Consider the following 11,447-nt stretch of genomic DNA (forward strand, 5'->3'; position numbering starts at 1 on the left):
ATTTCAGCTCAGGTCATGATCTCAGAGTTGTGAGATCAAGTTCTGCATCAGGCTCTGCACTAGTTGTGGAACCTGCCTAAGAGTCTTTCTCTCCCTCTCTCTCAGCTCTCTCTCTCTCTACCTCCTTTCCTACTTCCATCCTTTCCTTTAAAAAGGAGGTGGGGGGCTAAAGACTTAAATGTAAGACTTGATATCTTAAAACTCCTAGAAGAAAACATAGGTTAGAATCTTGACACTGGTTTTGGCAATGATTTTTTTGGATATGATACCAAAGCACAAGCAACAAAAGCAAAAATAAACATGTTGGGACTACATCAAACTGAAAGGTTTCAAAGGAAGCCATCAACAAAATGAAAAAGTGACCTATAGAATGGTTAAAAAAATATTTGCAAATCACATATCTGATAAAGATTTAGTACCCTCAAATGAGTTGTACTCATACTGCTCAACTACAACAACAACAACAAAATTAAATAACCTGATTTTAAAATGGGCAAAGGGCTTAACAGACATTTTTTCCAAAGAAGATATACTGATGGCCAATATGTACAAGAAATGTGTTTGTTACTTCCTATTTAAAGTTGTTCTAAGTTTTAAAAAAAAAAGCACAATTTTTAATTATTAGAATGAATTTTACCACTCCTCTTTATGTTATAGAATGCCAGTTTTAAATGCAAATACAGGTGCATTTAACTCATATGTAGAAATTACACAATTTACATTTTGTAACTTGTATGTACACATGTACTTTATTCTTACATGTTACTGTGGCAACACTACACAAAACAAATTGAACTGCTTTTTTTTTTAAGATTTATTTATTTGACAGATAGAGATCACAAGTAGGCAGAGAGGCAGGCAGAGAGAGAGAGAGGAGGAAGCAGGCTCCCAGCCAAGCAGAGAGCCCAATGCGGGGCTCGATCCCAGGACCCTGGGATCATGACCTGAGCCGAAGGCAGAGGCTTTAACCTGCTGAGCCACCCAGGCGCCCCAATTGAACTGCTTTTAATTGTGCTTCTTGATATGTGTACATTCTACCAACCCTCTACCTTTGGCTTACTGATGAGAAAGGAAGGATTTTCTCCTTCAATGCTATTTTCACCAAATACAGGGAAGAGCACAAGAAATGGTATGATAGAGTTTCTTGGTCATTTGTGCCTCCTGGCACCTCATTGCTTTCTTTCTGTGTTCTCAGCAAGCTCTGATTTGATCAGCAAGTGTAGCCTCTGGGGCCATGGGTAATAGGTAAAATATGCTTATTGTGTCCTCACTTCAAGTGGGTCCACTGAGATTCTGCATTCATGGGGCATGTCGAAACTGTCTGCAAGGAAGAGCCCCAAATTCCTTTGCTCACAAGTACATTCCATCATCCCATCAATAGAAATCTATTAATTTCAGGACAATGTCACCTTGGAGCCTGAGCTCCTTCTGAAAGTGGGGCTTTATAGCCACCCTGACTTCTGTGTCTCACTGTGGGTTATCTCTTGACCTGTGAGCCTGAGCCACTAATTTGAGGGTCACCTGAGCCCTCCTCTGACCTCTCCCCACATAGGATCCCAAGCAAAGCCTGCCACATGTGTCTTCTCTCTTCTTCCCTCCTAAGTCGATTCTACTTTGGAGACCCTATAACTTTCAGGTCCCCCAGTTCCACTCCTACTCTCTGCCCATCTAGCCTCTCAATAGGAGCCAATGATCATTCTAAAATGCAAATTGTTGGAGTGACTGAGTGTCTCACTGTGGCTCTGTACATTAACCATCTGCCTTCAGCTCAGGTCATGATCCCAGAGTCCTCAGATAGAACCTTCTGTTAGGCTCCCTGCTTAGTGGAAACTCTGCCTCTTCCTCTCTCTCTGCCCCTCCCCCCACTCATTCTCTCTCTCTCTTTCTCTCTCTCTCTCTCTCAAATAAACAAAATCTTTAAAAAGCCGTGAGAGACTGTGGACTCCAAGGAACAAACTGAGGGGTTTAGAGGGGAGAAGGGTTGAGGATGGGTGAGCCTGGTGGTGGGTATTAAGGAGGACATGTATTGCATGGACCATTGGGTGTTATATGTAAACAAAGAATCTTAGAACACTATACCAAAAACTAATGATATATTCTATGGTGACTAACATAAATAAATAAATAATATGCAATTGTTGTCACAAACACATACACACCAAGGGAAATCCTCCAGCTTTTGTAAGGTTCCCTCCACACTCATCAGCACTCCCTTATGGCCTCTAGCTCTTCCTGGCACTTCCCTTAGTCTCTCCCTTCTAGCTCCACACCTCTCCTTCTCCTCTGCCCATCTCTTCGCCAGCCTTCCAGGCTCAGTGCAGGGCTGATGGCTCTCAATGACCTTAAACACATTCACCTTAATTAAGTGCCCCTCCTCTGGGCTAACATCAATCACAGAGTTCATTAAACTGTATATCATTGATTTACTTCCTAATTTCTTCCCCAAAAAGCAATGAACAACGTGGGGACAGGGACAGCGATTTTCATGCTTTGTTTCTAGCGCCAAGCTTAAGGGACTCACACAGAGCAATGTTCATAAATGGTTTCACAGGGAAAGTGCCCAGATGACATGGGAACCGGGGCAGGCAGAAAGGCCCTCCCTTTGGCTCCAGCCTGCAGAAAGCTCACCCATGAAATCTTTCATTTTCACACTGAAAGTATTTTGATGTCAAAAATATAATCATGAGGGGCTCCTGGGTGGCTCAATGGGTTAAGCCTCTGCCTTCAGCTCAGATCATGATCTCAGGGTCCTGGGATCGAGTCCCGAATCGGACCTTCTGCTCAGCAGGGAGCCTGCTTCCCCCTCTCTCTCCCTGCCCCTCTGCCTACTTGTGATCTCTGTCTGTCAAATAAATAAATAAAAATCTTTTTTAAAAATATAATCATGAAAAGATTTTATTCAAGCCATTTAATTTTACTTTCTCATGAGAGCTTTCCTAAAAGACTACAGGGTAGCAAAACGGTAAAAAGTACTCCTCTGAATGTCAGGAGAAATGGCTCTGTTCTTGAGTGCTGCCATTAAATGCTCTGTGTTGTTAGGCAAATCATCTAAATTTGGGGGGCTTTGGTGCATTTATCTTTCAAATAAAGACTGTACTAACTGGTGATAATAATGTATGCACTCACTATAGCCACCTGCTACATTTCAGTCTTCATTCAACATATGATCTCATTCCCCACCCAAAACAACCCCTTTTCCAAACAACTAAAGTGAGACTCAGAGGCTAAATATCTGTACCATCTTTCTGGTAAAGCAGTGCTTGGGAAAGTGGCACACACTGTTGTACCTCACTCCTCCTCTCTGTACATCACTAAAATTCCATTTCAAAAAACTGCTACTTTACTAATCTCCCCAAAGCTATGAAGAGGCTGACAGTCCAGGTGTCAACACTTGATGGTCAAATTGTGCCAGGCCTCCCAGGTCAGTCTGATTCCGTTAATTCAGCTCCTTCCTCTCTGCAATTCTGTCTAAAAGGAACTCACAACTCTGAAATCCCATGGTTCTTATATAATCCCTGAATAATTCTTATTCAGTCTTTTGCCCCAACCCTTCATACTTTATCTCAAAACCCAGGATGGAGACACAGAATGGTATGGGGTGGAAATTTCCAATTTCCTAGAAATTGCACAACTCAAAAATAGCCTGAGCCAAGTATGCATCCCAATTTTCCTAGGTGTGAGTCAGCCAGTAGGAATGGCTGAGCCTGGGAAAGAGCAAGAGGAAGTGAGGATCCAACCTCCACAACAAACTCTAAACTCTGGGTTTAAGGCAATATTGCCATGCAAGGCAGGAGACTTTTAGGTGGGCAAGCACAGTGTTTGAACAAGCCTCTCCAACCCTTGAAAACCATGGTTTTGTTCTCACACTGACCTCAATGCAAGGAAACTGAAGCCACAGCCAAGGAAATGGAACATCTTGGCAGCTCCCATCATTGGTTTCTCAGAATTGCTGTGTCTTCTTCCAGATGAACCTCAGGAGAACCACAATTTTAAAACTTACTTCATCTGGGAGAGTCAAAATTATTTTGGCAGTTCTCTGGAAGGGGAAAAAAAGACAACTAATCCCTTCCCTACTCCCTCCCCATGACAAAAAGAAAAGTTACAACATAAGGCATATTGGAGCCAATTACAGAAATACATTTGAAGATCTGCAGTGTTGCACAATGTGCAAATTTGGAGAAGTAATTTTGATGCTAAATAAATGTCTGGAGCCTTTATTTAAAATGCCCCTTTGTCTTTGCGCAGCCAATCTGGCACCTCAGGATCACAGAAGACGCCTTTGTTTCCTTCATGACATCAGAATGCTCTGGGTGCAAAGAGCAACCATCAGGGAATATTAGATGAGCAGAGAGGTTATTTCTATTTTAGGGGCCTAAGGATGCACCTTTACTTCCTGCAGGGTTAGAGAGGCATTAAGCGGGCTGTACCCTATAGGTTGCCTTAGTTAAATATATATATTCAGCATGATTAATATACAGGTTACTCCTTTGACAAGCCTCCCCATAATTTATCTGCAGCAAAATCTCAAGCTTGCATAATATTATCATGCATTTGCATCTATAATGCCATACCATTTCATGTTACTACACATTAAGAAAAGTATATCAAAACTGGAAGTATCCCAAGGAGGTCAATTAAAGTATTGAGAAGGACTTTCATATGACAATAACTAGGAAAAATGATGACAGAGCACAAACAATTAAAATATATAATATCACAAAGGCTAATAGGAGCCAAATGTGAACATGTTCACCAAGTTTCAGAATGCTTAGGCAGAGGGATGAACTGTGAACACCAAAGAGGTCATTTAGCATAAGTAAAAGAAGTAGATAACAAATAACAAATACAGGACACACAAAGTTCGGAACATTCAGACTGTGTTCAGACCTCTGGTCCTGCTCATTTACCCACTCATCTGTCCATCTTTGTATTGAGTCAGCAAATATTTATAGAGGGAGTACAGTCCCTGCCCTCAAGGAGTTCAGGATCTCAGGAGAAACAGAGTTCAAGTCAATTGTACAAACATTTGGGACACCTACTAACTGCTGGGAGCTCTACCAGGGAATGCTCACAGGAGAGGTGCATGGGATCACATAGAATCAGATAGAAATGATCAACAGAGCCAGAGGAGGTATGCCAGTAGGTTCCAGAAGGGCTTCAGGGGGAGGCCATGTCTGAATAGAATTTCAAAGGATGATTAGAAAATACTCCAGTGAGGGGGCAGGGAGTTGGAAACTTCAATGGATGGAGCACTTCTGCTGACTTTTGGCATACAACTAAACCCAGAGACAGAGGCACCCAGACTTCTCAACTACTCCCAGAAGCCAACCCTGAGTAGTGACTTTTCTCCCATCCTCTTAGACCTTTGCTTTCATCTCTTCCTGCAGTTGCACAAAGCACTCTTTACAATGAATCTTTTATTCCAAATCATGGATAATGGGGCTGCTTCTTTGATAAAACTCTGACTGATAGCAATTGTATATGATCTCTTGCTTTCCCTTCTACCCAATATACCCCAATAAGAATTTTGTTTTCCTCTCTCCATAGAAAAGATTTTGAAAGTCACCAGCAGCCTCAAATTTTCAACCTCTGATCTATTGTTTGTTTGCATAGAACTTGTTGTGAATCATTGAACACTACATCAAAAACTAATGAGGTATTATATATTGGCTAACTGAACATAATTTTAAAAATGATGATTATAATGTAGATGGCCTTATTGTTCAGCTGCCTCTTGCAGAACATACTGATGAGACAAACATCTGCAATAGTGTTTCTCCAAAGATGCTGATGGTTTTATGTAATTAATGTAGAGCAAATATGTTACCAGTGGTCCCATGGGGTGTCTGGGAAATAATTATGTGAATGGACATTCCAACCCTCGGGAAGAATGTGGTCGTGGTTGGGAGGTCAAAAAATGTTCTAATGCCCATTGCAATACTACTACAGATAGATGGGGCATGTGAATACCCTGGAGGTGATGCCACTATTACAATATTCATTAGTACACTCCCAAAGTGCAAATGAAGAAACATACAGTTCTTGAAGACATTGTAGTCTCTGATGCAGGCATTCCCAATCTGATCACAGCAGATATGATCAAGGAGGGCATTGCACTGATCAATGTGAAAATAAAAAGAGTTCAAGATCCCATCATGACTAAAGCCACCTTGGTTGGAGATGTGGATTTTGAAGGAATCAGAAAAAAAAGCTGCTTATAGCATTCCAGTCCATAGGGATACTGGTCCCATGACAATGACTATGTTAACAAAGAATACCATTATTTCAGCAAAAATGTGCTGAGGCTTGAAGAGTAGGAACTATTGAAGCCCAGGGAGTGTGGGGTACCAACTAATTAACTAATTAACTCCGGTGTCTTCTGTCATGAACAACACTCCAAGCCAGTTCAAGAGGCAAAGCAGACCAATAGAAAAGCAATAATTTTTTTTTTATTTTTTTTACTGATATGGTTTAAGATGATCCTTTTTTTTAATTGAAAGCTTGAGTGGCTGGGTGTTTGCGCACATAGCTCTGCAGTACTTCACCATGGAGCATGCCAGTATCATGCTGGGTCATGTGATCCAGCCAAGAGAAGCCATTAACCTACTGATTAACCTGGAGGACATTGTCCCATTGAGAACAAACACTTGACTTTGTCCTGTCAGTTCAGTTAAAATTTGCCTTTTATCCAACATACGTTGTTTCCTGTCTTGCTAATTTTGGCCATTCCAACTGGTGTAAGGTGGTATCTCAATGTGGTTTTAATTTGAATCTCCCTGATGGCTAGTGATAATGAACATTTTTTCATGTGTCTGATAGCCATTTGTATGTCTTCATTGGAGAAGTGTCTGTTCATGTCTTCTGCCCATTTTTTGACATGATTATCTGTTTTGTGTGTTGGAGAGGATGTGGAGAAAGGGGAACCCCTTATACTGTTGGTGGGAATGCAAGTTGGTGCAGTCAATTTGGAGAACAGTGTGAAGATTCCTTAAGAAATTAAAAATAGAGCTTCCCTATGACCCTGCAATTGCACTGCTGGGTATTTACCCCAAAGATACAGATGTAGTGAAAAGAAGGGCCATCTGTACCCCAATGTTCATAGCAGCAATGACCACGGTTGCCAAACTGTGGAAAGGACCAAGATGCCCTTCAACAGATGAATGGATAAGGAAGATGTGGTCCATATACACTATGGAGTATTATGCCTCCATCAGAAAGGATGAATACCCAACTTTTGTAGCAACATGGATGGGACTGGAAGAGATTATGCTGAGTGAAATAAGTCAAGCAGAGAGAGTCAATTATCATATGGTTTCACTTATTTGTGGAGCATAAGAAATAGCATGGAGGACATGGGGAGATGAAAGAAGGGAAATTGGAAGGGGAGATGAACAATGAGAGACTATGGACTCTGAAAAACAATCTGAGGGTTTTGAAGGGGTGGGTGGTAGGAGGTTGGGTGAGCCTGGTGGTGGGTATTATGGAGAGCATGTATTGCATGGAGCACTGGACGTGGTGCATAAACAATGAATTCTGCTACACTGAAATTAGATTAAATATTTTTTTTAAAATTTGCCTTTTCTAGGGTTGCATTTCCCAAATACTATTCCAGTAAGAGTTGGTACTCACGTTAGGTTCCAAAACTTTTGGATTCAACTGATCAAACCAAGGGAAACATGTTGCTAGAGAAAATTAAGGAAAAGGGAAAAGGGAAGAAATGGTAATTGAGTAGAAAAAAATTACTGTAATTTAAATACATATTATATATGAATACTACCTGTTAATGGTCATCATTTTGTGTTTTAGTTAGTCAATGGGGAAATATTTAGGATAGTTCCATTTGTTGTTAGTCCTTGTTCCTTGTGTTTTACATTCATGAAGTTTCCCTATTTTTTCCTAGGATTAAATGATTTATTTTATTTTATAGATTGTTTGTGTGTATTGTCATAGATGGCTTCTCCTCTATCCTTAAACTTCATTGTTACATCCTTGCACTGTTGGGGGTGTCTGTATGGTTTTCTTGGTATATATTGAGACCTATTTTTGAAAAACAAAATTTGAGCTTGATAATCATTGGGATAGCTTGTATACCTATGCAACTTACTTTTCCACCAAAGACTTGTCAGCAGTTTCCTGCTTTTCTTTGACACACCTGCTGACTTTCTCCAATGGATTTTTGAGAACTTTAATATTAAATTTAATCAGACTTCCAATTAAAAGGTTTTTTTTTGCATTTGTTTCATATTTTTTAAAATAAAACACTTCTAACTGGTGTGGGGGAGAAAAAAAAGGAGCACAATACAACACTGTACAGCATATTCAAGAGAAACAAGAGGGAGAATGTTGTAACTGGGTGATGGACATTAAGGAGGGCACCTGATGTAATGAGCACTGGATGTTATAAGCACCTGATGAATCACTAAACTCTACCTCTGAAACTGAGAAAGAGAAACAAGACTGGAGATTATTCAGAAAACTATTTCACTAGCCAAACCCTAAAAATGTGGCCCAAACTAAGACAGTGACTTTGGGATTAGATGACACATGATAGATTCAGTTCATGAGACATTAGTAACAAGGAATTTGCAGGGCTTCATCTCCCACTGATATAAAATACAAAATGTAGACAATTTCCTGTTTTCTGAAAGGACAGAAGGTGTTGCCAATAATGAAGATGGGGACTAGAGAAGGGAGAACAGATCTGGGTTTAGGGAAAATGAGTCTAATTCTTAATATTTTGAATTTGAGATGCTTATGACACCACATGATGAGGATGGTCAGTTCCAGCTAGAGGTATAGTTTGGAGTTCAAAAGCACAGTTTGTGCTGGAAATATAGTGTGTAGATTGGATTTAAAACACAAGAGTGAATGGGGTCATGTGGGAAGATTGTGAAGAACACAGAAAGTAGGAAAAGAAGTCAGAGACAAATCCTAAAGAAAATTAACATCTAAGGAATAGGAAGAGAGTAACGGCAAAGAGACAGAAAACAGCAGAGAGGTAGAAAGCCAGTGTGTAATTTCATGGAAGTTAAGAGAATGTTTCAAAAGGTAGAGAGTGGCAATGATACTGCTTTAAAGTCAAGTGACATGAGAATTAAGTTCCAATTTGATTAAGGAGCTAGGAAGTTGTTGGCAATCTTAGCAAAATAGTTTCAAGGGATAGTGAGAACAAAACTCCAGATCACAGGGGATTAAGAAGATGAGGAAGGGAGGCAATCCCCTTTCTGTAATTCAGTAGGAGCCAGTATTCTTCTTTTATTAGTTTCAGAGGTAGAATTTAGTGATTCATCAGTTGCATATAATACCCAGTGCTCATTACATCCAGAGTCCTGCTGAAGGCCCATCACCCAATTATCCCTTCCCACCACCAACCTTCCCTCCAACAACCCTCAGGTTGTTTCCTAGAGTTCAGCATTTCTAATGGTATGCCTCCCTCTCTGTTTTCATTTTGTTTTAGTTTTTCTTCCTTTCCCCTATGTTCCTCTTGTTTTTTTTTTCTTTTATCTTAAATTCCACATATGAATGAAATCATATGGTATTTGTCTTTCTCTGGCTGACTTATTTCACTTAACATAATACTCTCTAGTTCCATCCATGCTGTTGCACATGACACGATTTCATTCTTTTTGATGACTGTATAATAGTTTTATATATATATGTATATATATATATATACATACATATATATGTATATATATATACATATACATGTATATATATATATATATATATATATATACACATACATATATATGTATATATATATACAACACATCTTTTGTTTTAAAAAAGATTTTATCTATTTATTAGACAAAGAGAGAAATCACAAGTAGTCAGAGAGGCAGGCAGAGAGAGAGGGGGAAGCAGGCTCTTTCCTGAGCAGAGAGCCCAATGAGGGGCTCAATCCCAGGACCCAGAGACCATGACCTGAGCTGAAGGCAAAGGCTTAACCCACTGAGCCACCCAGGTGCTCCCCCATCTTCTTTATTTATTCATCTGTTTATGGATCGGGGCTATTTCCATCTGTTGGCTGTTGTGGACATTGCTGTTATATGCAGTGGGGTGCCCCTTTGAATCACTATGTTCATATCCTTTGGATAAATACCTCATAGCACAATTGATGAGTCATAGTATAGCTGTATTTTTAACTCTTTAAGGAACCTCCATACTGTTTTCCAGATTGGCTGCACCAGCTTGCATTTCCACCAACAGTGTAAGAGGTTCCTCTTTCTCCGCAACCTTACCAACATCTGTTTTTTTCCTGAGTTGTTCATTTTAGCCATTCTGATCACTGTGAGGTGGTGAGTGATGTTCAATATCTTTTCATGTGTCTATCAGCCATTTGTAGGTGCTCCTTGGAGAAATGTCTGTTCATGTCTTTTGCCCATGTCTTGACTGGGTTTTTTTGGTTTTGGGGTACTGATTTTGATAAGTTCTTTGTAGATTTTGGATACTAGCCACTTATCTAATAAGGTATTTGAAAATATCTTCTCCCATTCCATAGGTTGCCTTTTAGTTTTGTTGACTGTTTCCTTTGCAAAAGCTTTTTAACATGATGATATCCAAATCGTTCATTATTTATTTTGTTTCTCCTGCCTTGAGAGACATGTCTAGCAAGAAGTTGTTGGCCAAGGTCAAAGAGGTTGCTGCCTGTGTTCTGCTCTAGGATTCCTGTCTTACATTTAGGTCTTTCATTGATTTTTGAGTTTATTTTTGTGTATGGTGTAAGAAAGTGTCCAAATTTCATTCTTCTGCATGTGGCTGTCTGATTTTTTCCAACACCTTTTGTTGAAGACATTGTCTTTTTTCCATATTCTTTCCTGTTTTGTTGAAGAATAGTTGACCAAAGAGTTAAGGACCCATTTCTGGGTTCTTTATTCTGTTCCATTGATTTATGTGTCTGTTTTTGTGCCAGTACCATACTGTCTTGATGATGACAGCTTTGTAATGCAGCTTGAAGTCTGGAATTCTGATGCCTCCAGCTTTGCTTTCTTTTTCATCATTCCTTTGGCTATTCAGGGTCTTTTCTTGTTCCATACAAATTTTAGGATTGTTTTTTTCAGCCCTATGAAAAATGCTGATGATATTTTGATAAGGATTGCTTTGAATGTGTAGATTGCTTTGAGTAGCATAGACATTTTAACAGTATTTGTTTCTGCAATTCATGAGCATGAAATGTTTTTCCATTTCTTTGTGTCATCTTCAATTTCTTTCCTAAGGTTCTATAGTTTTCAGAATACAGATCTCTTACCTCTTTGGTTAGGTTTATTCCTAGGTATCTCGTGGTTTGGGGTGCAATTGTAAATGGGATTGATTCCTTGGTTTCTCTTTCTTCTGCCTCATTGTTAGTGTGTAGAAATGCAACCGACTTCTGTGCGTTGATGTCATATCCTGTGACTTTGCTGAATTCCTATCACTTCTAGCAATATTTGGGTGGAGTCTTCTGG

General features: G+C 39.7%; 1 pseudogene; it reads left to right on the forward strand.

The window, feature by feature from the left end:
* Window positions 1–5,691: 5,691 nt before the first annotated feature.
* On the forward strand, window positions 5,692–6,359 carry LOC123948432 (annotated as a pseudogene).
* The last annotated feature ends 5,088 nt before the right edge of the window (window positions 6,360–11,447 follow it).

Source organism: Meles meles, chromosome 1, assembly GCF_922984935.1.
Source record: "Meles meles chromosome 1, mMelMel3.1 paternal haplotype, whole genome shotgun sequence".
Lineage (NCBI taxonomy): Eukaryota > Metazoa > Chordata > Mammalia > Carnivora > Mustelidae > Meles > Meles meles.